Here is a 26,466-nt window from a genome sequence, read left to right on the forward strand (position 1 = left end):
TCTTTCTTTTTATGTTTTGTTTGATTTAACATATTTGTTTTTTCCAAAGGAGTGCTGTTTAATATCCCTTTAAAATGTCAAGATGATTGGCTTTTAAAGTAATCAGGTAATCACCATTGCAGTGGGGGTCACCAGACAGCTGGGGACATGAGACATTATTAGGGTAATTATGGTAATGTTTGTTCTTGGTATGTTACTGATAAGTATATATTACTACATATTTGTGTCAAGGAGACACACAGTGTAAACATTTGAGTAAAATGGAGTATCTAAGAAGCAGGTCGCAGCCACATACTGTTATCTGATTACAGAAGCTTAATCAGTAATACCATAAATAGAAAGTTAAAAAGAAAGTGGTTTTCTTAGTGCTATTGTCACAGTTAAATCTACTGCTAAGTTACAAAGTTGTACTAAAACCTTTTATTGTAATGATTAAAATACTAGTAATTTTAATATAACGTTGTTTTATTACACTATATGTATGTAAACATATTGATAATAGCGTGTTAGACCTCTCTGAGGCTGGGCTGCCTTAGATCATATCCAGTGAGGGTTTGGTGTGATATTTCCTAAATTCAGATCATTTGAAATAGTCAAAATGGGTTATATTTACGGAATAAGCAGAAAAAAATCAGCATAAATACAAAATAAAATATGACAAAATTATTGAAATATGTTAGGCCTGAATATATGATAGCAAACACATGATATACACACACACATATATATATATATATACAAGGGTGCTAGTGGGATCAATAGGAACAAACAAAAAGACTCACTGGTCTTTTCCAAACAAATACAGTGTTTACTGTGAAAAGTGACGTTTCGGGTACAAAGTATCCCCTTCCTCAGACACAAAATATACAAAATGTAACAAACTTATAGCAATATTCAAAATAAACCCCCCTCCCCAATTAGGACAAAAAAAAAAAATGCCAAACGGTCACCATAGTAACCACATAGTCATAGAATAAACAAAACCATCATGTGATTTATGTTAGAAGCTGTCTGAGCCTATCATCATTGATATACTGTGAACAGTGACTAAAGCAAGAGGAGTAAATAACATGGAGTGCAAATATTGAAAACATACAGACCAAATATAATCTACATAGCATATAAGGGTGGTCATCTAAACTACAGTCCGCACATATAGGATAACTGTGCATATAAGCCACATATATATATAGGGAACAAAACTCACTTTCCTAGAGCTACTAGATGATCCAATCATCAAAACTGCAAACAAACGATGCAGCTCTGACGCGCCGTGTACCCGGAAACAAGCCATTGTACAACCCGGCACACGTCATGTAGTTTGATGGAGTGAGAGTGCACATCTTGGCTATTCTATATATATATATACATACATACAGTATATATATAGATATATACAATATATATATATATATATATATATATATATATATATATATATATATATATATATATATATATATAAATATATCTAGAGATATATAGACATATATATAGAGATATATAGACACTTCATTAGAAATAGGCAAAGGCACTCACCGTATGAGCAAGAATATCAATTTAATAATATGACGTTTCAGGGAGGTGCCCCTTCATCAGACAGACATTACCTAACATTACCATTACCTATATATATATATATATATATATATATATATATATATATATATATATATATATATATATATATATATATATAGAAAGAGAGATGATAGATAATAGATTGATAGATAGATAGAAAGGTCGACCAAAGAAGTTGAGTGCATATGCTCAGCGTCATATCTAGAGGTTGTCTTTGGGAAATAGACGCATGAGTGCTGCCAGCACTGCTGCAAAGGTTGAAGGGGTGGGGGGTCAGCCTGTCAGTGCTTAGACAATAGGCCACACCCTGCATCAAATTAGTCTGCATGGCTGTCGTCCCAGAAGGAAGCCTCTTCTAAAGATGATGCACAAGAAAGCCCACAAGCAGTATACTGAAGATAAGCAGACTAAGGATATGGATTACTGGAACTATGACATGTGGTCCGATGAGACCAAGATAAACTTATTTGGTTTAGATGGTGTCAAACGTGTGTGGCGGCAACCAGATGAGGAGTACAAAGACAAGTGTGTCTTGCTTACAGTCAAGCATGGTGGTCGGAGTGTCGTGGTCTGGGCCTGCATTACTCCTGCCAGCACTGGGGAGCTACAGTTCATTGAGGGAACCATGAATGCCAACATGTACTGTGACATACTGAAGCAGAGCATGATCCCCTCCCTTCAGAGACTGGGCTGCAGGGCATTATTCCAACTTGATAATGACCCCAAACACACCTCCAAGACGACCACTGCCTTGCTAAAGAAGATGAGGGTAAAGATGATGGACTGGCCAAGCATGTCTCCAGACCTAAACCCTATTATTTTGATTTCCTTTATTTTCACACACCTCCATAAACGTAACAAGCCAGATCGAGGATTGGCACTATTAGTGGAAGCAATCCACTCCCCTTAGAACGCCCTCTTTCTAATCATATGCACATGGATGTTCAATTGACTGACAGGTTCAGTTACCAATGGAATACATTAATACGACGTATTCTAACCAATGACGTTTTGGTGGTGGGCGTTTAAGAACAATAAATCTTGCTCAGTAGCAGCGGCCCGCACCCCCTCTGAGGAAGCGTTCTGTGAAACGCGCGTCAGGGGTCCGACAGGAGTAGCGCTGTCTCTTCTTGTTGTCTAACTTTTAAATTGCTTGCCTGGTCTACCTAATGTTTTGTTGATATAAAAATACCTACCTTTCAGCCTTTGGTCTTAGCCATATTTGTAAATGTAATACAGCCATCGGATTGTAAGGGCTTAGTTTATTTACTGCTTAATACATTGACTGATGGCGGTTAAGAAATTATAACAGATACTTATTTCAACATTTAGATACTTATATATTGACCAGGTTAAAGTGTTTTTAATTCACTTTGCCTTCGCTATTGTATGCATGTGTGTTCCTAGCTTAAATAATACAAATAATAATGTATGAATGTGATGGAACCTTTTAATTGATACTTTTTCTTTATGTAATCTACTATATCCATAGCGGAGTATATTGCCCATTCACAATTGTGGAGCTTATTTCTATATACTACATTGTATTTTCTTTTTACAATTAGTTTTACTAGTTGTTTGGTTCTGTTTAAAATAAGACTCCACAACAGGTTTTGTTGTTAAATAATATTACAAAGAATTAATGTATTTAATTCATAGATACAGTTATATTTAGACAATTCCTGTTAATATATTACTCTGTCACCCCCCTCCTTTAAACGCTCTAAACTAAACCCTATTGTGCATCTGTGGGGCATCCTCAAATGGAAGGCGGGGGAGCGCAAGGTCTCTAACATCCACCAGCTCCGTGATGTCGTCATAGAGGAGTGGAAGAGGACTTCAGTAGCAACCTGTGAAGCTCTGGTGAACTCCATGCCCAAGAGGGTTAAGGCAGTGCTGGAAAAGAATTGTGGCCCCACAAAATATTGACACTTTGGACCCAATTTGAACATTTCCACTTTTTGTTGCCAACGTTTTAGACACTAATGACTGTGTGTTGAGTTATTTTGAGGGGACATCAAATTTACACTGTTATACAGGCTGTACACTTACTACTTTACATTGTAGCAAAGTGTCATTTCTTCAGTGTTGTCACATGAAAATATATAATAAAATATTTACAGAAATGTGAGGGGTGTACTCACTTATGTGAGATACTGTATATATATATATATATATAGATAGGATAGATAGATGAAAGCTTGATAGATATATAGATGATAGATATATAAATGATAGATAGATAATAGATGGATATATACCGTAGATAGATAGATAGATAGATAGATAGAATGTAATAAATTAGTAAGATTCCAGTAGGGCATGCAATTTTAAAGGTATAGTAAACACCAACAATGTTTTTGTTTAAAAAGATAGATAATCCCTATATTTACCATTCCCTAGATTTGCATAACCAACACTGTTGTAGAAATAACATAATTTATGTAAGAACTTACCTGATAAATTCATTTCTTTCATATTAGCAAGAGTCCATGAGCTAGTGACGTATGGGATATACATTCCTACCAGGAGGGGCAAAGTTTCCCAAACCTCAAAATGCCTATAAATACACCCCTCACCACACCCACAATTCAGTTTAACGAATAGCCAAGAAGTGGGGTGATAAAAAAGTGCGAAAGCATATAAAATAAGGAATTGGAATAATTGTGCTTTATACAAAATCATAACCACCACAAAAAAAGGGCGGGCCTCATGGACTCTTGCTAATATGAAAGAAATGAATTTATCAGGTAAGTTCTTACATAAATTATGTTTTCTTTCATGTAATTAGCAAGAGTCCATGAGCTAGTGACGTATGGGATAATGACTACCCAAGAAGTGGATCTTTCCACACAAGAGTCACTAGAGAGGGAGGGATAAAATAAAGACAGCCAATTCCTGCTGAAAATAATCCACACCCAAAATAAAGTTTAACGAAAAACATAAGCAGAAGATTCAAACTGAAACCGCTGCCTGAAGTACTTTTCTACCAAAAACTGCTTCAGAAGAAGAAAATACAACAAAATGGTAGAATTTGGTAAAAGTATGCAAAGAGGACCAAGTTGCCGCTTTGCAAATCTGATCAACCGAAGCTTCATTCCTAAACGCCCAGGAAGTAGAAACTGACCTAGTAGAATGAGCTGTAATCCTATGAGGCGGAGTCTTACCCGACTCAACATAGGCAAGATGAATTAAAGATTTCAACCAAGATGCCAAAGAAATGGCAGAAGTTTTCTGGCCTTTCTAAAACCGGAAAAGATAACAAATAAACTAGAAGTCTTTCGGAAAGACTTAGTAGCTTCAACATAATATTTCAAAGCTCTAATAACATCCAAAGAATGCAACGATTTCTCCTTAGAATTCTTAGGATTAGGACATAATGAAGGAACCACAATGTCTCTACTAATGTTGTTGGAATTCACAACTTGGGTAAAAATTCAAAAGAAGTTCGCAACACCGCCTTATCCTGATGAAAAATCAGAAAAGGAGACTCACAAGAAAGAGCAGATAATTCAGAAACTCTTCGGGCAGAAGAGATGGCCAAAAGGAACAAAACTTTCCAAGAAAGTAATTTAATATCCAATGAATGCATAGGTTCAAATGGAGGAGCTTGAAGAGCCCCCAGAACCAAATTCAAACTCCAAGGAGGAGAAATTGACTTAATGACAGGCTTTATACGAACCAAAGCTTGTACAAAACAATGAATATCAGGAAGAATAGCAATCTTTCTGTGAAAAAGAACAGAAAGAGCAGAGATTTGACCTTTCAAGGAACTTGCGGACAAACCCTTATCTAAACCATCCTGAAGAAACTGTAATATTCTCGGTATTCTAAAAGAATGCCAAGAAAAATGATGAGAAAGACACCAAGAAATATAAGTCTTCCAGACTCTATAATATATCTCTCTGGATACAGATTTACAAGCCTGTAACATAGTATTAATCACAGAGTCAGAGAAACCTCTTTGACCAAGAATCAAGCGTTCAATCTCCATACCTTTAAATTTAAGGATTTCAGATCCTGATGGAAAAAAGGACCTTGAGACAAAAGGTCTGGTCTTAACGGAAGAGTCCACGGTTGGCAAGAGGCCATCCGGACAAGATCCGCATACCAAAACCTGTGAGGCCATGCCGGAGCTACCAGCAGAACAAACGAGCATTCCTTCAGAATCTTGGAGATTACTCTTGGAAGAAGAACTAGAGGCGGAAAGATATAGGCAGGATGATACTTCCAAGGAAGTGATAAAGCATCCACTGCCTCCGCCTGAGGATCCCGGGATCTGGACAGATACCTGGGAAGTTTCTTGTTTAGATGGGACGCCATGAGATCTATTTCTGGAAGTTCCCACATTTGAACAATCTGAAGAAATACCTCTGGGTGAAGAGACCATTCGCCCGGATGCAACGTTTGGCGACTGAGATAATCCGCTTCCCAATTGTCTACACCTGGGATATGAACCGCAGAGATTAGACAGGAGCTGGATTCCGCCCAAACCAAAATTCGAGATACTTCTTCATAGCCAGAGGACTGTGAGTCCCTCCTTGATGATTGATGTATGCCACAGTTGTGACATTGTCTATCTGAAAACAAATGAACAACTCTCTCTTCAGAAGAGGCCAAGACTGAAGAGCTCTGAAATTGCACGGAGTTCCAAAATATTGATCGGAAATCTCACCTCCTGAGATTCCCAAACCCCTTGTGCCATCAGATACCCCCACACAGCTCCCCAACCTGTAAGACTTGCATCTGTTGAGATTATAGTCCAGGTCGGAAGAACAAAGAAGCCCCCTGAACTAAACGATGGTGATCTGTCCACCATGTCAGAGAGTGTCGTATAATCGGTTTAAAGATATAAATTGAGATATCTTTGAGTAATCCCTGCACCATTGGTTCAGCATACAGAGCTGAAGAGGTCGCATGTGAAAACGAGCAAAGGAGATCGCATCTGATGCGGCAGTCCTAAGACCCAACATTTCCATGCATAAGGCTACCAAAGGGAATGATTGTGACTGAAGGTTTTGAAAAGCTGATATCAATGTTAAACTTCTCTTGTCTGACAAGGACAGAGTCATAGACACTGAATTTATCTAGAAACCTAAAAAGGTTACCCTTGTCTGAGGAATCAATGAACTGATTGGTAAATTGATCCTCCAACCATGAACTTGAAGAAACAACACAAGTCGATTCGTATGAGATTCTTCGAAAATGAGAAGACTGAGCAAGTACCAAGATATCGTCCAAATAAGGAAATACCAAAACCCTATTCTCTGATTACAGAAAGAAGGGCACCGAGAACCTTTGAAAAAAATTCTTGGAACTGAGGCTAAGCCAAACGGTAGAGCCACAAAACTGGTAATGCTTGTCTAAAAAGAGAATCTCAGACACTAAAAGTGATCTGGATGAATCGGAATATGCAGATACACATCCTGTAAATCTATTGTAGACATATAATGCCCTTGCTAAACAAAAGGCAGGATAGTCCTACAGTAACCATCTTGAATGTTGGTATCCTAACATAACGATTCAATAATGATAGATCCGGAACTGGTCTGAAGGAATTGACCTTCTTTGGTACAATGAAGAGATAAAATAAAACCCCAGCCCCTGTTCCAGAACTGGAACTGGCATAAATACTCCAGCCAACTCTAGATCTGAAACACATTTCAGAAATGCTGAGCCTTTGCTGTGTTAACTGGGACACGGGAAAGAAAAGAATCTCTTAGCAGGAGGCCTTAACTTGAAGCCAATTCTGTACCTTTCTGAAACAATGTTTCTGAAACCAGAGATTAAGAACGGAATTGATCCAAATTTCTTTGAAGAAAACGTAATCTGCCCCATACCAGCTGAGCTGGAATAAGGGCCGCACCTTCATAGGAACTTAGGAGCTGGCTATAGGTTTCTATAAGGCTTGGATATATTCCAAACTGGAAATAGTTTCCAAACTGATACCGCTCCTGAGGATGAAGGATCAGGCTCTTGTTCCTTGTGAGGAAAGGAACGAAAATGATTATTTACCCTGGAAAGAAAGGGAAAGCAAAGTTGACTTAGAAGACATGTCAGCATTCCAAGTTTAATCCATAAAGCTATTCTAGCTAAAATAGCTAGAGACATATACCTGACATCAACTCTAATGATGTCAAAAGATGGTATCACCAATAAAATTATTAGCATGTTATAGAATAATAATAATGCTATAAAATTATGATCTGTTACTTGTTGCGCTAAAGCTTCTAACCAAAAAATTGAAGCTGCAGCAACATCCGCTAAAAATATAGCAGGTCTAAGAAGATTACCTGAACATAAGTAAGCTTTTCTTAGAAAGGATTCAATTTTCCTATCTAAAGGATCCTTAAATGAAGTACTATCTGCCGTAGGAATAGTAGTACATTAGCAGGAGAAGAGACAGCCCCATAACCTTAGGGATTTTTGTCCCAAAAAACTCTAATCTGTCAGATGGCACAGGATATAATTTGCTTAAACGTCTAGAAGGAGTAAATAAATTACCCAAATTATTCCATTCCCTGGAAATTACTTCAGAAATAGCATCAGGGAGATAAAACACTTCTGGAATAACTACAGGAGATTTAAAAACCTTATTTAAACGTTTACATTTAGTATTAAGAGGACCAGAATCCTCTATTTCTAATGCAAATAACACTTCTTTAAGCAAAGAACGAATAAATTCCATCTTGAACAAATACAAAGATTTATCAGCATCAACCTCTGAGACAGAAACCTCTGAACCAGAAGAACCATTATCAGTATCAGAATGATGATGTTCATTTAAAAATTCATCTGAAAAAAGAGAAGTTTTAAAAGACTTTTATGTATACTAGAAGGAGAAATAACAGACATAGCCTTCTTAATGGATTTAAAAAATAAAATCTCTTATGTTATCAGGAACACTCTGAGTATTAGATGTTGACGGAACAGCAACAGGTAATGTAACAGTACTAAAGGAAATTTTATCTGCATTAATAAGTTTGACATGACATGCAATACAAATAACAGCTGGAGAAACAGATACCAAAAGTTTATAGCAGATACACTTAGCTTGGTAGCTCCAGCATTGTGCAGTGATTTTCCTGAAGTATCTTCTGACTCAGTTGCAACGTGGAACATCTTGCAATATGTAAAAGAAAAAAACAACATATAAAGCAAAATTGATCAAATTCCTTAAATGACAGTTTCAGGAATGGGAAAAAATGCCAAAGAACAAGCTTCTAGCAACCAGAAGCAATAAAAAATGAGACTTAAATAATGTGGAGACAAAAGTGATATTTTTTCGCGCCAAATAAGACGCCCACATTATTTGGCGCCTAAATGCTTTTTGGCACCAAAAATGACGCCACATCCGGAACGCCGACATTTTTGACGCAAAATAACGTCAAAGAATGACGCAACTTCCGGCGACACGTATGACGCCGGAAATGGAAATAGAATTTTTGCGCCAAAAAAGTCCGCGCCAAGAATGACGCAATAAAATGAAGCATTTTCAGCCCCCGCGAGCCTAACAGCCCACAGGGAAAAAGTCAAATTTTAAGGTAAAAAATGTTAAATTAAAATGCATTATCCCAAATATGAAACTGACTGTCTGAAAATAAGGAAAGTTGAACATTCTGAGTCAAGGCAAATAAATGTTTGAATACATATATTTAGAACTTTATAAACAAAGTGCCCAACCATAGCTAGGAGTGTCACAGAAAATAAGATTTACTTACCCCAGGACACTCATCTACATATAGCAGATAGCCAAACCAGTACTGAAACGAGAATCAGCAGAGGTAATGGTATATATAAGAGTATATCGTCGATCTGAAAAGGGAGGTAAGAGATGAATCTCTACGACCGATAACAGAGAACCTATGAAATAGACCCCTTAGAAGGAGATCACTGCATTCAAATAGGCAATACTCTCCTCACATCCCTCTGACATTCACTGCACGCTGAGAGGAAAACCGGGCTCCAACTTGCTGCGGAGCGCATATCAACGTAGAATCTAGCACAAACTTACTTCACCACCTCCATCGGAGGCAAAGTTTGTAAAAACTGAATTGTGGGTGTGGTGAGGGGTGTATTTATAGGCATTTTGAGGTTTGGGAAACTTTGCCCCTCCTGGTAGGAATGTATATCCCATACGTCACTAGCTCATGGACTCTTGCTAATTACATGAAAGAAATACTTTTTACCTTTGTAATTGCCTTTGTAATTTCCTTGTATCTAAGCTTCTGCAGACTGCCAACTTATTTAAATTTTTTTGCCATACTTGCATTTCAGGCAGTAAGTGCTGACTCTTAAATAATTCCACATGCATGAGCACAATGTTATTTATAGGAAACACGTGCACTAGGGCCCTCTAGCTGTGAAAAACTGTAAAATACATTCAGATAAGAGGTGGTCTTCAAGGACTTAGAAATTAGAATATGAGCCTACCTAGATTTAGCCTTCAACTTAGAATACCAAGAGAACAAAGCCGATTTGATGATACAAGTAAATTAGAAAGTTGTTTAAAATGGCATGCCCTATCTGAAACATGAAAGTTTAAATTGGACTTTACTATCCCTTTAAATAATTTTCCAATTTACTTTTTTATCAGATTTGCTTTGTTCTTTTGGTATCCTTAGGCTAAGGAGCGGAATTGAACTACTGGCAGTTAGTTGAACATATCTGCAGCCACCAATCACAAGCTAGCTCCCAGCAGTGCATTGTTGCGCCTGGGCCTACCTAGGTATTTTCTTCAGTAACATTTACCAAGGGAATAAAGCAAATTTGATAAAAAGAAATCAATTGCATGCTCTATCTGAATCATGGTGGGTTATATTTAATATAAATCATTGCAATATTTATTATTCACCATTTAAAAAAAATATTTACCTTTTAGTTCTTTTTTAACTTAATGTGTGTAATGTCTATTACTTCCTGTCACTGCCCGACGTTCAGTAGAGAACTTTTGCTGCAAACATCATGTGACAATGGAACCTAAGCTCTGAAATGTCTGCTTGCTTTTCTAGCTGTTAGCTTTGGCTACACTGATCATTTTTAAATGCTCATTTAACAAGAAAATATGTAACTTGTTTGCTCTTTACTTTGAGTTAACTTATTTTTTTATACTGTTTTATATCCCTTTAACTTAGCTTATTTCCCTAACTAGGTAGAGCACTGTATGACATCTTTAGTTGTAACAATATTGCCAATTTGTTTACATATATGTCATTACAAAAAGTATTGTCACACAAATAACTGTTCAATGCTCAAAAAAGTACCCCCCCCATGATTTTGTGTGAGTTCTCTCCATGTTGGTGAGTTTTTTATTATAAGCCCCTAAATGTGATCTGAGGAGATGTCTAGAAAAAGTGTTTCACACTATACAAAATTATTACTTGTCAGAAATCTACAGTATTTCTTTCATAAGGTGATGAGAGTCCATGAGCCATTACCCCTGGGAAATCAACTCCTAGCCACCAGTAGGAGGCAAAATACCTAACATTCACAAGCTTTTAATCCCTTCCACCTTTCTGGTATCCTTATCGTTGCCTTTCAGGCGAAAGGTGACAAAGTAAGGTGCTTCAGTTTCTTGATGAACTAAAAAGTGTTCTCAAAACAATGTGATATTTTCTCCCTCTCAAGATTGCTGGATTTACATGTGGATTTACAGTTAAGGCACATACCCCATGGAATCCAGCAAACACTGTGAAGCATGTCTAAAATCTGAACTCAAGCCTCTGGGCAGTGGTAAAAAACACAACATTCATAGTTAAATTACCAGAAAATGTTAAGATCATATCTAAACCTAGTGTAAAATATTATAGTGAATTACATTTAATGTATCTTTACACTATGTGGTCACTAAGGACACTAGGAGGCCCATATTTCAACCCCCAAATGGAGCTTGAGGGCTCGTGTTTCTTGCAAACCTGATCACTGATCACAAGGACAGCAGAGATTATCCGTACTCTGTGAAACCGGAGGGCGAACAAAAGCACTCTATCGAAATACCTGAGGCTGAAATTAAGAGCACTCAGAGTAGGGACCGGAGGCTGACAAGCGAGCACTCCCCTCGGAGTCTTATAGATAGACATCGCCATTCCAGGGCGCATTAAACAAAGGAGGAACGGACATCAGCTTACCTGAGGCCAGTTTAGGCAGACCCTATTGAATACCGGAGACAGTTCCGGGACACCACAGTGCACTGTGAGTATTCTCAGGATACAGAACAATCATCAACTTGGAAATACAGGTACCACTGGGCATATTTTGCTGAAGATTTCATGTATATAGCGCAATATAATAGCACTTTCTTACGGATGTTTTACTACTAGAATGTATACTCATTATCTTTGACTTCATGCTGAGATCTAGCTCATTTGAACTCCAGAGCAAAAATAACTTAGCACCAATACCAAGTTAACTATAAACAACATTGTATCATCTTTGAGGATTACTCTAATACGCCTATTGATACAATAGGATAGAGAGTTACACTTTGCTACTATATAGGGAATTGAACTATAGCAACATCCACTTAGGCATCCTATTATAAGGCACTATATTTTAGGCCATGCTCTGACTTATTCAAGTCTATTTGATTTAATATTGTTATTACTATCTTTTTAGGGAAGCTTTTTTTTTATAGATTATTAGTAAGTCTGACACCGGTGTCATTTATTTTATTTTAATAATATATAGGTATAAATCATAACTTGTATAAAATAAATGTCTTTTTAAACTTATTCGAATCATTTTGTCATTTGCATTTATATTGTATCATCATAAGCTAGCACTAACTATGTATTTATTTTTAACCTGTTATTGAACTATCACACATCTATTATATTTGTGTCAACAACCTTAGACCTTGATATTTTTACTAGGAACTATATTAGTTTTAAATTAATTAAAAGTTCTCACATACACTTTTATAAACTGGGAATCGACATTTAGTTTGCGCCACTTATATCAATCTTTTAATTTTTTTAAATGTTTCCTTGGGAAGAAACGTTTTTTTAGGTGTGCAGTATTCCCTCCTGCCCAGGACAGCAGTATATCACATTTCTTAAAGGGAGAGTCTAGGCCAAAATAAACTTTCATGATTCAGATAGAGCTTGCAATTTTAAACAATTTTCCAATTTACTTTTATCACCAATTTTGCTTTGTTCTCTTGGTATTCTTAGTTGAAAGCTTAACCTAGGAGGTTCATATGCTAATTTCTTAGACCTTGAAGCCCACCTCTTTCAGATTGCATTTTATCAGTTTTTCACCACTAGAGGGTGTTAGTTCACATATTTCATATAGATAACACTGTGCTCGTGCACGTGAAGTAATCTGGGAGCAGGCACTGATTGGCTAGACTGCAAGTCTGTCAAAAGAACTGAAAAAAGGGGCAGTCTGCAGAGGCTTAGATACAAGATAATCACAGAGGTTAAAAGTATATTAATATAACTGTGTTGGTTATGCAAAACTGGGGAATGGGTAATAAAGGGATTATCTATCTTTTAAACAATAAAAATTCTGGTGTAGACTGTCCCTTTAAGCCTGCAGGCTCGCCAGAAACAGCAGTTATGAAGCAGCGGTCTAAAGACCGCTGCCCCATAACCCTGTCTGCCTGCTCTGAGCAAGCGGACATAGATCGCCACAATTCAACCCGATCTAGTACGATCGGGTTGATTGACACCCCCCTGCTGGCGGCAGATTGGCCGCAAATCTGCAGGGTTGGCGTTACACCAGCAGCTCACAAGAGCTGCTGGTGCAATGCTGAATACGGAGAGCATATTGCTCTCTGCATTCAGCGAGGTCTGTCGGACCTGATTCACACTGTCGGATCAGGTCCGTCAGACCTTTGATAAATAGGCCTCTAGGAGTCATATCATATAAACTACTGTATGTTAAAGTAAATAGATAACACCATTCCCCATTTGCCAGAAAAGTCACCTTTATTTACTTGTATTGCATCTTAGAGATCTGAGATAAGGTAATAAGGCTGTCATGGAGGCAGCTAACAAATAAACAAATAAACCTGAACCAATACCAAGCTCAACCTGTAACTGAGACATTTATGTCAACAAAGGTAGTTGTAACACTGTAATGTGAAAGTAACAATCACATTTGTATGGTGCATAGAACTCACAATAACAAAGCAAAATCTTAAAGGGTCATAAACCCAAATTTTTACTTTCATGATTCAGATAGAGAATGTGATTTTAAACATTTTTCGAATTAACTTCTATTATCAATTTTTCTTTGTTCCATTGGTATCGTTTGTTGAAAAGCTGGGAAGTGAGCTTAGGAGAATGTTATTTATTTGCAAGAGCAGTATTTCCTACCATGTAGTGATCCAGATGCCTACCTAGGTATCTCTTCAACACAGAATACCATGGGAACAAAACAAATTTGATAGTAGAAGTAAATTAAAAACTTTTTTTTTTTTTAAATGTTTGCTTTCTGAATCACAAAAGAAAATTAAACTTTCATGAGTCAGCAATGAGAATGCCATTTTAAAAGACATTTGAATGTACTTGTATTATCAGAATTACTTGGTTTTCTTTTGGTATCCTTTGTTGAAAAACATATCTAGGAAGACTCAGGAATAGCAATGTTCACAGGGCCCACAAGATGTATTCAGTTAGGTCCCTGCACTGCTGCTCTTTAGCTGGCTTTAACTATGTGCTTAATTGCTTTGCATATGGGGTAGATTACAATACATTAGAAAGGATCTTCTGATGATTTGTCTACAAATAACTTTATTGATAAATAATTTTATAAGCTTTTCTAAAGGATTTTTAGCAACCCCATAATTATAAGCATGTAACAGTGCAATAATAAAATTCATTAGAACATTTTATTTTTACAATGTTATGTCTTCTTTAAATGTTGTTTGCTTTTAAAATGCAGTTTAAAGGGACAGTAAACCCCTTGAGTTGTTTATATAAAATGTTTAGTTATGTGTAATTAAACACTTTGCAATATAATTCCATTATTCACTTCCCCCCTTTTCATGTAATTTAGCTCTTAAAATCAAGCAACTTCTAATTCTCAGAACTTGAAATGCACCCTGCTGACTTTTCAAGATGCTACGTATCTTCCCCTTATTGCTTTTATCAGATAACAACAGCAAAACAATACATTTTATTCTTACTTTATGAAAGTGGCTAACCTTGTTGTCTGTGGACTAAAACCCTGGGGCAAGATTACATATGCGGCGTCACCTGCAAAAGCCGGCGAGGCCGGTTTTTAGGCGGTTTTGGTATTACATATATGGCGCCGCATATAAATGCGGTGCGTATATTTCACCCGTCACACGCAATTTTTACTCCCGTAAGCTAATATAGAGCCGCGTCGCAAATTGGTATCACATATTCAGCGCAACTCCCAAATAGGTGCTCAAGGTTCCTGAAGTCCGGCGGAAAAGGTCCTGTTCCAGGCGGTGAAGTCTTCTTCCAAGCGGCCGACATCTTCTTTCAAGTGTTTGATTTTTGAGCGAGATTTAACTTTTTTTTTTCTTAGGCGCCGGCAGTTTCTAACATGCCGTAAGTCACTGGTGACTCCAGAAATTTGTATTTATGCACATTTCTGGACATCGCTAGTTTATCCGACTTATGTCACTTTATGAACTGCCAGCTCCATATGTGTGATTCCCCACAATATGCGAGGTGAAATGACAGGCGACACAGGTTTCAGCAGTTACACTGAAGCCTGCGCCACATATGTAATCTCGCCTCTGATTGGCTCCTGCAAATAAGGCAAATGGTGGATGGCGTTTGATTATTGAAAACTAATTGCATTAAAAACAATGTTAATTTGTTTTGAAAATGTTAATACTTGGCTGATATGTTGTTCTATAGCAACACAACAGGAATATCTGGTAATTACAAGATGTTTACTATCCCTTTAATCCTTTGTTATCCACTGAAAATCATTCATTGAGTGTTTTTCAATACAAAGGAGACCTATTTGTTATAAAGTTGTAAAAAAGTTCAAAGGTTAAAAAAGCTCCAATAGATTTCACATGGGTATTTGGCAGTGAACTTCCCAGACCTGCCAACTTCCTATGCATAGCCACACAAAGAAATCTGCTATAGATACAGTTACATTCTTTATTATATTTATTTATATATTAGTATTAGCGGAAAATGGTTTTTAACACATTCTTGTAACTATTCACTATTTTTGAGCATTAGATGATTCAAATGTAAATGTTTCTTACTAGTTCATAAACTTTTTAGTTTTAACATTTATTGGTAATTCTGTTAATAATTCTTAACATTTTTTAAAAAAGGAATCAAAAGTTGCAAAGTCTCATTGTGGATGTTGAAAATATAGTGCAACTGATGTGTCATTAGATATTAAAATGATAATATTTTTTGTACTTTTGATATCTATTTTTAGAGCTTGCGCTTGAGTTAGTGAGGTTTTAGGCAAGGCTCAAATATGAGGCCCCTGGACACGAAACAAAATGCACAAATGAACCAAATAAATCTGAATATGAATTGCTCTGGATTTTACTGAAAGAGTAGAGCAAAAAAAGGTAGAAAGAGAGAAAATGAAGAGTGAGTAGAGAGGGGAAAGAAAGGAGACAGCAAGAGTTGAGGTAGATTGGAGAAAGAAGGAGAATGAAGAGAGAGGAAAAAGAATAGTGAAAGATATAGAGAGAAGAGAGAGAGAGAAAATGGACAGAAAGAGGAAAAAGGAAATAGAGGCAAATGTTAATAGAGGAGAGAGAGAAAGAAGAGAGTAAAGAGAAAGAGAGAAGAAGAGAGAAAGGGAAGTGAGATTTGGAGAGTGGAGAGAACGTGAAGAGGGAAATAAAAAAGAGAGAAGTAACAGAAAAAAGAGAGAAGGAGGAAGTAGAGAGCGAGAAATAAAGGAGGAGAGAATGAAAAGATAGTGTACAAAGACAGAAAGAGGAGAGGACAGTAGAGAGGCAGAGACAAAAGAGAATAACTAGAGAAGAAGAGGGTAGGGAGAGATGGGAGAGACTATGAAAGAAGCTAGAGGAGAAGAGGAAGTATAGAGGAGAGAGTGAGAAAAGAAAGAAGAATGGAGAAAGAGAATGGGAAGATGGGAGTGTGGAGAAAAACAGAAAAGAGAGGGGAGAAAGTGTTTAACGAATAATAAAGAAAGTAAAATAAGAGAGAGCATGAATAGAGAGATTGAAGAAAAGGAAGGAAGGCATGGGGAGAAAGAGAGTAAAGAGGGAGACAGAGAGATAGTGAATAGAAAGAGTGAGAAGGGAGGAGGAGAGAGGAGACTGAAGAGAGGGAAGGTGAGAGAGTGTGGAGAAAACAGAAAAGAGAGGGGAGAGAGTTTTTATAGAATAGAGAAAAAGAAGGTAGCGCATGAAAAGAGAGATTGAAGAGAAGGAAGGAGGGCGTGGAGAGAAAGTAAAGAGAAAGACAGAGATCGTGAATAGAAAGAGAGAGAAGGGAGGGGGCGAGAGAAAAGGAGAAAAAGGGAAAAGGGGAACAAAAATAGAGGACAAATTGATAGAGCGAGGAGAAAAAATGAGAGCGAGAAGGGGGTAGTACAGAAAGAGAATGTAGCTAGTAAAGGAAGGTCATAGCAGACCTGGCAGATTTTCTTTTTAATCATTATCAGCATTACAGGGTATCCCATGTGCCCTGCTTTTCTTTAAGCAGTGCGTGGCTAACTCTCACATCCTTAAATTCTTTAATTGATCACAATAATCTCTACTCTCCTCCTTTTAATCACACCTACATATGTCTACTCGCTATGTGCGATTCACATGGTGCACCGTAATTGCCCTGCATGGTACTCATGTTTTGAGACACTAAGGAGACAACAGGGGTGGTATTTAGACATGCAGGATAGGAGGGTGCACAATATAACCCCTTAGCCACAACTCTCCTTTTGCAGCACTGCATTTTGGAACATGTAGTCCCCAGGTAAATAGTAGTAACCGGCAGAAAGTCAGGGACAGAACTCACAGGCACTTTCTGTACTCCTATGTTAACTAGCCTACATTGGGTTTTTTTTACGAAACGACTTGCCATGCACCTGTCGCACATAAAAATCCCCATATGAAGATAGAGACACACTGCAAGGCCCCTGTTTAAGTGAGGCCTAAGTCAATCATCTATTTGGCCTAATGGTAGAGCCACCTACATCTACTTTACATTTTCAAAGTGTCTGATTTTTAGAAAATAAACTAATATTACAATTGATGCATTGTATGAAATCAACATTTTGTAAGGTTTATCTATTTCAATAACATTTTAATGCTTTTCATATGTAAATCTCTGTGGTCAAGATTTGAACAATCTGATTTATCATTCATGGGGTGATTTTACTTATTCATAATCTCGAATCTGGGGAACAGACCTCAAATAGTTTGTCACATTATCTCATTGTATAACTTGATAGCTCTGGCTTCCTGATAAGGATATTAAAAACAAAAAAATAATGTTTTGCTACTAATATTATAACCATACCTAATCACTACAAAACTAACTAAGTGCATCATTCAAGGCTCTGTATATTATTTTATTAATGAAAATAAAACATTTATTATTTATTTATTATTTATTTGGGGGACCATTCCTAAGGTGGATGGTGCTATCTCCACGCTTGCGAAGCGGACAACTATTCCCTTAGAGGGGTAATGCTTTGCTGATCATAACACTATGCATCTAGTTTGTGCAAACGTAGAAACAATTTTCGGAGGTATTTTAAACACAACAAAAGCAAGAAAAATAAATATATTTTTCTTTTTTTTGTTGTGTTTAAAATACCTCTGAGATGAACGTACTCCCTAGAATATTATATTTTTTCAGAGCCCTCCCTAATAAAATACCTTTGATAGAATTGCAGAAGTTGCAAAAAGATCTTATCACTTTTATAAGAGGGGATAGGAAGGCGAGAATAGCTTCTCAAGTTTTGAATCTACACAGGCAATTAGGGGGGGGGGTGGGACTGCCAAATTTATTGGATTATTACCGGGCGGCCAGGAGAGCTCAGACCGCACTCTTCCACAAAATATCTCAAAATATAGTCTGGACAAGATTATAATCTGATCTGATGGGACACAGTACCATAGACGACTTGATATGGAATCAGAGAGATAGATCTAACCACAACACATATAGATCACAAATAACCTTAGATACCTTGGCAATGTGGGACTCCTTAGGTAAACAACTAAATCTGATCCCTACCAATACATGGATCAAACCGATTAGAACTCTTATGCCAGCTGAGACTCGTAGAATAATAGGCAAATGGTCAAATAAAGGGTTATACAGAGTAGCAGACTTCATTAAGGGGGGACTCCTGATTACATACAACCACCTTAAAGAAAAAATTCAACCACATAAACTACACTGGTATCTCTATCTACAGATTTCATTGGCTATCAACAGATATGTTGTGACCCAATCACAACATACATACACTATACTGGAGGAAATCTGTAGATCCCCCATTAGGGGTAAAGGCACTATATCCAAAATATATCTTACAATCCAGGACCACAAAAATACTATCAAGGCAACCTTCCTCTCAAAATGAGAAACAGACACACAGTTGGTCCTTCAGATAGATGATTGGAATCAGCTTCTATTTGATTCTTGTAAAGGATTACTCAGTGCAGACCTTAGAGAAAACAGTATTAAGACCATCTTTAGGTGGTATCTTACTCCCATAAGATCATCCCACTTTGCTAAAGACAGCACAATCTATTGTTACAGAGGGTGTGGGGAAGTGGGCACTTATATCCACATGTGGTGGGAATGCGCTAAAATAAGACATATTTGGGACCAACTTAATGAACTCCTATGCAAACTGTTTAATGAACTATATTCCCTCTCCATAAATAACGCATTACTAAATCAGGAATCCACTAAATATAACTCAAGAATAAATAGATTTATTAAAATCCTATGCACGGCCACTAGGGTCTGCATCGCCAGACACTGGAAAACGGGTTCTCCTGCCTGGCAGGAAGTACTAGACAAGATACAAGATATTTAAAAGATGTCAGAAATCATAGCATGGACTCAGGGAGACAGAAGTCAGTTCCAGAACACTTGGTTTTATTGTATAACAAAGGGTAATATATGAACCTCAGACATGCCATCTGAAAGACAAAGACATAAGTAGGCAGACACAAGACAAAATGGGACTACCCTTGGAAGAGGAATTCAGACCCCAAGCACCTTGACCTCTCTCTCTCGCCAGTCGAAGCCTATGGTATATAAAGAGCCAGATTTACCTAGACACCTCTCTCTATCGCCAGTCGAAACCTATGGTAGATAAAGAGCCAGATTTACCTAGACAGAGTATGACCATGAATTATTGTTGACTTGATGGTTTATAAAATTGTTTGGTTATATTTTTTTTTTTATATATATTATGTAATTTTTATTATTGATATAAGATGTTCCATGATTAATCTTTGAGACATCACAAAGAGGATAACCTATGAGGGGGAGTCAAAGGATTCTTGTACCAAGCTAGAGATAACAAATAGCTATGCTGCAAATCAATCTGCGAAGGTAATATTGATTAAACGGAAAAAAAAGACTAAAGCACCCCTCTAGATGAAACTAAGGAAATGGAGTTGAAGGAGAGGGACCAAATTCCCTCATGCTTAGACTTTGGTGTTACAAGACCTAACTGTTAAATAGATGTTTACTGTCATATGTAAGATGGATTTATGTAACTGTTACACATCTCGGAGCAAAATAGAAAGAGTTTTATTTAAAATACCTCAGAAAATTGTTTCCTGATCCCTTGAGTGCTTGGAATTAAAATGTTGTTTTCTATGTATGCTGTAACGTGCCTTACCTTGTAACATGTGATTGCTATGCTCTAACAAATTTACAACCCTCAAATGGTCAAGGGAAATAAGATAACATACTCACCAGGTTTTCAAGGGGTTTATTACTAATTTTCACTTTGTTAGCACAATGTGCAATTTTGGGAGTTTTAACCCTTTAACAAGAGCACTGTCTGTTGCACTTCTAGGGGTATAATAGCTGTTACAGCCCTGAAAGCCCCTTGCAGCAGGCGATGCACAAAATAAGTCACTGTCATTAAGGGGTTAAATACATTTACAACATTTATTTTGTGTGGAAGATCTTTTACAAATCAGGGGTTGATCAAAACTTTGTGCATGTTTTGTTTTCAGATAACAATTTTTGAACGTTAGATGATAAGTTAGTTTTTTCCAGTGATCACAATCAGAAAATGGGCGTGTCAATAATTCCCCTTAGGGACAGTATACACCAAGTTTCATTTAACTGCATGTAATAGACACTACTATAAATCATAAGATGCACAGGTACTGATCTAAAAATCCAGTATAAAACTGTTTAAAAACTTACTTAGAAGATTCCAGTTTAGCGCTGTTAAAAAGATTAGCTGGAACACCCACTGCAAGTGCAAAAAAAGCAGACACTCTCCCCTCCCTTCCTCGGCACATGAAAAGACTCTTTACACAAACAGGAGAAAGCTGGAGTAGGTATACATGAGTATTGTCCTAAAACTATGGGGCTTGGTTAGGTCTGAAAATCATTGCAATGTTATTTCAAAATAAGCAAAACTATACATTTAAAAAAAAAAAACCTGTATAGGCTATATAAATAAATCATCTACAAAACATTTATGCAAAGAAAAATCTAGTGTATAATGTCCCTTTAAGTACAAAACAGTTATCTGATGAAAGCAACAAAAAACATTATTTTCCTTATTAGTCTATTAAAAAAAAAAAAAGTGGCGATATTGGGGGTTTATTGATTACTTCACAGGTGGAAGTACCTTTTAATAGTGTTTAGTGACGCTAATATGTGACATGCGCATAATTAAGCTCTTGTATTCCAACACTATAGAGATGCATGTGTACGTCTCTCTAAGGGATATGAACAGTGGCATTATGGGAATATTTAAACTAGCACTTATAGCAATGTGTCAATTTAACGTCTTCCTACATAATACTGCACTGTACAGAATACTGTACAATGGATACATGTCTGTTTGTTTTTTCAATTTGGCCCAATTCACACCTGCAATGAAGCAAGCAACTAAAAACTGTGAAAGAATATTATACCTAAAGTAAATGCTGTTACCACCTGCTGTAAGTTTATTTAAAAATAAAAAATAAAAGCCTTAAAGGGAGCCGTTGTCAGCACCTGACTGGGACAATTTGCGACGGCTCAAATTTGCTTTGTTTTCTTAGTATTTCTTAGTTTAAAGCTAAACCTTTATAGGCTCATATGCTGTTTTCTAAGTCGTTGAAGGCCACCTCTTATCTCAATGCATTTGACAGTTTTTCACAGCTAGATGGCGTTAGTTCATGTGTGCCATACAGATAACATTGTGTTCATGCCTGTGGAGTTACTTATGAGAGGGCACTGACTGGCTAAAAATCCAAGTCTGTCAGAAGAACTGAAATAAGGGAGCAGTCTGCAGAGGCTTAGATACAAGGTAATCACAGAGGTAAAAAGTATATTAATATTACTGTGTTGGTTGTGCAAAACTAGGGAATGAGTAATAAAGGGATTATCTATATTTTTAAACAATAAAAAATCTGGAGTAGACTGTCCCTTTAACAAAAATGCTTCTAGTAAAAATTATAGCTGTTTCAATAATGTACTTAAATATGCTCTGTGCACCAGCATTTTAAACACAGCACTTGCTCCACGAGCCTCAGGTGCTTGTATCATCTGGTAATGACTCAATTTGCATCATTGCTGACATAATACAAGCCCTGCTGTCTCTCTGAGCAGCTGCAGTATTTAAAATGCTGGTGCACTGAGAATATCTAGATATGCATCACATGCACATGCAGAGAAAAATGCTAACACTAAAACAGTGATAACTTTTACTAAAAGCATTTTTGCCAATATTTTTATATTGTAAATATGTTTCTATTCAAATATATAATTCATTTATCTGCATTTGAATTTTGACTGGAATGTCCCTTTAAGCAACAATGGAGGGAGTCAGTTTATAACTAAATATAGCCTAGTTAAAGGACCATTCAATACAGTAAAACTTCATAATTAAAAGTGCATAATAAAAAGACAATAATTTAAAGGGAAATTAAACCCAATTTTTTTCTTTCGTGATTTAGATAGAGAATACCATTTTAAACAAATTTCTAATTTACTTCAATTATCTAATTTGCTTCATTCTCTTGATATTCTTTCCTGAAAAGCATATCTAGCTGCACATAGATGCCTCATGTGATTGGCTCACCAATGTGCATTGCTATTTCTTTAACAAAGGATATCTAAAGATTGCAGCAAATTAGATAATAGAAGTAAATTGGAATGTTGTTTAAAATTGTATTCTCTATCTGAATCGTGAAAGAAAATTTTTGGGTTTAATGGGCCTTTAACGCCTACTCTGAATTTCAAATAAGCAGTCGATTTTTTTCTGACAAATTTATTTTTTTCTCCCATTTTCCGGGCCCCTGTATCATGTGATATACATCAGCCAATCACAGATGAGTATACGTATACCCTGTGAGCTTGTGCACATGCTCAGTAGGATCTTGTTCCCCAGAAAGTGTGAATATAAAAAGACTGTGCAAAATTTGATAATGGAATTAAATTGGAAAGGGTCTTAAAACTGCTGCTCTATCTGAATCATAAAAGAGTATTTTGATTTGAGTGTCCCTTTAAACTTTTTCCTTCATATACATGCTATTTTCTCTACACTGATTTTAATTCAGTGATAAAATTGTCAAAGTTTACTGTGCCTTTAAGTCTGTTATATGAATATGCCCATGTGCGTTAAACTACAAAGTTGCCCACACTAAAACATTGCCTTCGAGCATAAAGATATAGGGCTCGATTTATCAAAGCCCTACGGCTGCAAGTTCTCACAAGAACTTGCTCGCCGTAATTTAACAAGCAGCGGTCACCAGACAGCCGCTTCCGTAACCTCTTCGCCACCTCTAAGGTGGCGAAATTCAATCTCTGCGATCTAGTCCGACCAAGGAGATTGACAGCTCCTGCCCGTGCATGATTGGCTGTGCACGGGCAGAGGGCTCGATTGCACGCGAGCGCAAAATTGTGCTCGTGTGCAATGGTGATTACCTGCGGGTAAATTCGCCCCGCCACAGGCGAGCTGAGGCATACAGGGGCGCTTATACGCGCCCCTGTCCGCCTCAGCTTTAATAAATCTAGCCCTTAGTCAGTGAGCCAGTCAAGAGTGGCATATGTACATATAGTTTAGTCACAGAACGTATACAAATTAGAGCAGCACAGGCGTCTTACTAGATTCATGATCATGACTTCATACAGTGAAGAAATGTATATATTTTTTTTTAAATAGAACATTTTATTTCTAAAGTAGAATATCCCTTTAGAATTTTAAGTAGAAATTTAGTAGTCAACTTATTAAAGGGACATGAAACCCAAAAATTTTCTTTCATGATTCAGATAGAGAATACAGTTTTAAACAACTTTCCAATTTACTTCTATTATTTAATTTGCTTCCTTCTCTTGTTATCCTCGAGAACCTAGGTTCTAGCTGTTGATTGGTGGCTGCATATATATATTGATTGTGATTGGCTCACCCATGTGTTCAGTTAAAAACCATTAGTGCATTGCTGCTCCTTCAACAAATGACACCAAGAGAATGAAAGAGATTAGATAATAGAAGTGAATTAGAAAGTTGTTTAAAATTGTATTCTCTATCTGAATCATGAAAGAAAAATGTTGAGTTTCATGTCCCTTTAAGCAGCGGATGCTGCATCAATGCCCTATCGTTTCAGATCCATAAGAACGCTGCTTCTTAACATCTCCGCCACCTAAAAGGAAATCATCCCGATACGATCGGGATGATTGACGGCCCCTGCTAGTAGCCGATTGGCCTGCCAGTTAGCAGGTGGCGGCATTGCATAAGCATTTCACCAGACATGCTTGTGCAGTGTTAAATGCCGCATTTAGCGAGGTTGAGCGTACATGATTCGCTACAGCAAATCATGTCCGCTCTACCATTAATCAATCTACCCCTTAATGTTGACTAGGTGTGCATTCATCACTTTTATTTTAAAGGGGCACTGAACCCAAATATTTTCATTCATGATTCAGATAGAGCATGCAATTTTAAGCAACTTTCTAATTTACTTCTAGTATCATTTTTTCTTCATTCTCTTGCTATCTTTATTTGAAAAAGAAGGCATCTAAGCTAAGGAGCCAGCATTTTTTTGGTTTAGAACTATGGACAGCACTTGTTTATTAGTGCTGTCCAATCAGCAAGGACAACCCAGGTTATTCACAAAAAATGGGCCGGCATCTAAACTTACATTCTTGCTTTTTCAAATAAACATACCAAGAGAATAAAGAAAATTTGATAATATTAGTAAATTAGAAAGTTGCTTAAAATTGCATGCTCTATCTGAATAACGAAAGAAAACATTTGGGTTCAGTGTCCCTTTAAAACGAATGCCAAATATGGCTACCATCGGCCCAGATTTCTTCTTGTGTTCTTCTTTGTGTGTTGCATTTTCACAAGAAGAAATCCAGCTGTGAAAAGATCTGAATGCCGCTAGAGGTAGCCATATTCAGCATTCGTTTTAAAATAATAGTATAGACCTACTCTTTTTATCTGTTAATAAAACATATTTTTGGGGGAATTGTAAGGATTCAAGTCTTTTAAATTAATATAGGAATAAAGCAATTACAGTTACTAAATTATTTACCTTAGATCTGATATATACAGTCTACATATTTCCTCACAACTATCACGTACTACATAAGCAGTCTACAGTAGATTACATATTAGGATTTTTCTTTAATGCAAATCTGTTTGGTTTGATTTTACACTTATAAATTAATTAAATCAGATACATATTCACTCTGTAGATCAGTGATAGTTTAAAAAGGTACGTTCTTGTGCAGCATTGTCCAACCTACGGCCACCTCCGGAACTCCAAAGCCTTTTTATGTGGCCCTCAGCACAACTGAGCAATAAACATCACTAATGTTTCACACACACACACACACACACACACACAAATAAAAAACAGTTCCATGCAGCTAGGTAATTAAGCATGTTTATTTGTTCACATTCTGTAAACATCACTAATATATACTGTTAAACTAAAATAGTAACTCATTTCCTACATAATATTTATGTATAATTGCTAAGTATGTGTTCAATAGTAGCAAATTGGTTAAACACGTTTGCACCCAGGAGCCACAATGTATTACCGCTAATGAGCAGGGCACTGTGAGCTAATCAGGAGCTGCAAACTCCTGGCTCTGGAATGGAACAAGTTTTATGTGTTGCTAGAAGAAAGTGTTCAATAATAACAATACTGAATATATATATATATATATATATATATATATATATATATATATATATATATATATATATATATATATATATATATTGTGTGTGTGTGTATATATATATATATATATATATATATATTGTATATATTGTGTGTGTGTATATATATATATATATATATATATATATATATATATATATATATATATATATATATACTGTATATATATATTGGCATTTTTCTTGTGAATACCCCACTCACACAAAATGAAACACCAGTATTCCACAAAACAGTTTGGCAATTGGTCTTACCTTGTATGTAGTATTTTGGTGAAGGGTCAAATTTGAATTGTATTTCTCAGCATCAGATAATTTGTCTAAAGTCAGCCTTCTCTCTGAGGATAGAATAGGGATTCCATAGCCAGACTGAGTAGCGTGTACTAAAACTCTTGCCAGATCTCGTCCAGTTACGTGCACAGTGACCATATGCTGTTGACTATTTATCTATACAGTGATACGCTGCTCATTCTTTCACACAAAGAATGTCAGGGCGAAGCATGGATTGGTCTGTGGATATTTGTTGCTTAGAGACTGATTGTTGCCTCTGGTGGAACTAAGCATTGT

General features: G+C 36.6%; 1 protein-coding gene across 1 annotated transcript in view; it reads right to left on the minus strand.

Moving 5' to 3' along the window:
* The window catches only part of CCDC27 (coiled-coil domain containing 27), a 91,400-nt gene extending 65,150 nt beyond the window's left edge, over window positions 1–26,250 (minus strand). The window contains exon 1 of the mRNA XM_053690955.1: window positions 26,155–26,250. The gene's annotated coding sequence lies outside the window, so the exon portion shown is untranslated. The remainder of the gene's footprint in view (window positions 1–26,154) is intronic.
* Between the last annotated feature and the right edge of the window lie 216 nt (window positions 26,251–26,466).

Source organism: Bombina bombina, chromosome 8, assembly GCF_027579735.1.
Source record: "Bombina bombina isolate aBomBom1 chromosome 8, aBomBom1.pri, whole genome shotgun sequence".
Taxonomy (NCBI): Eukaryota; Metazoa; Chordata; class Amphibia; order Anura; family Bombinatoridae; genus Bombina; species Bombina bombina.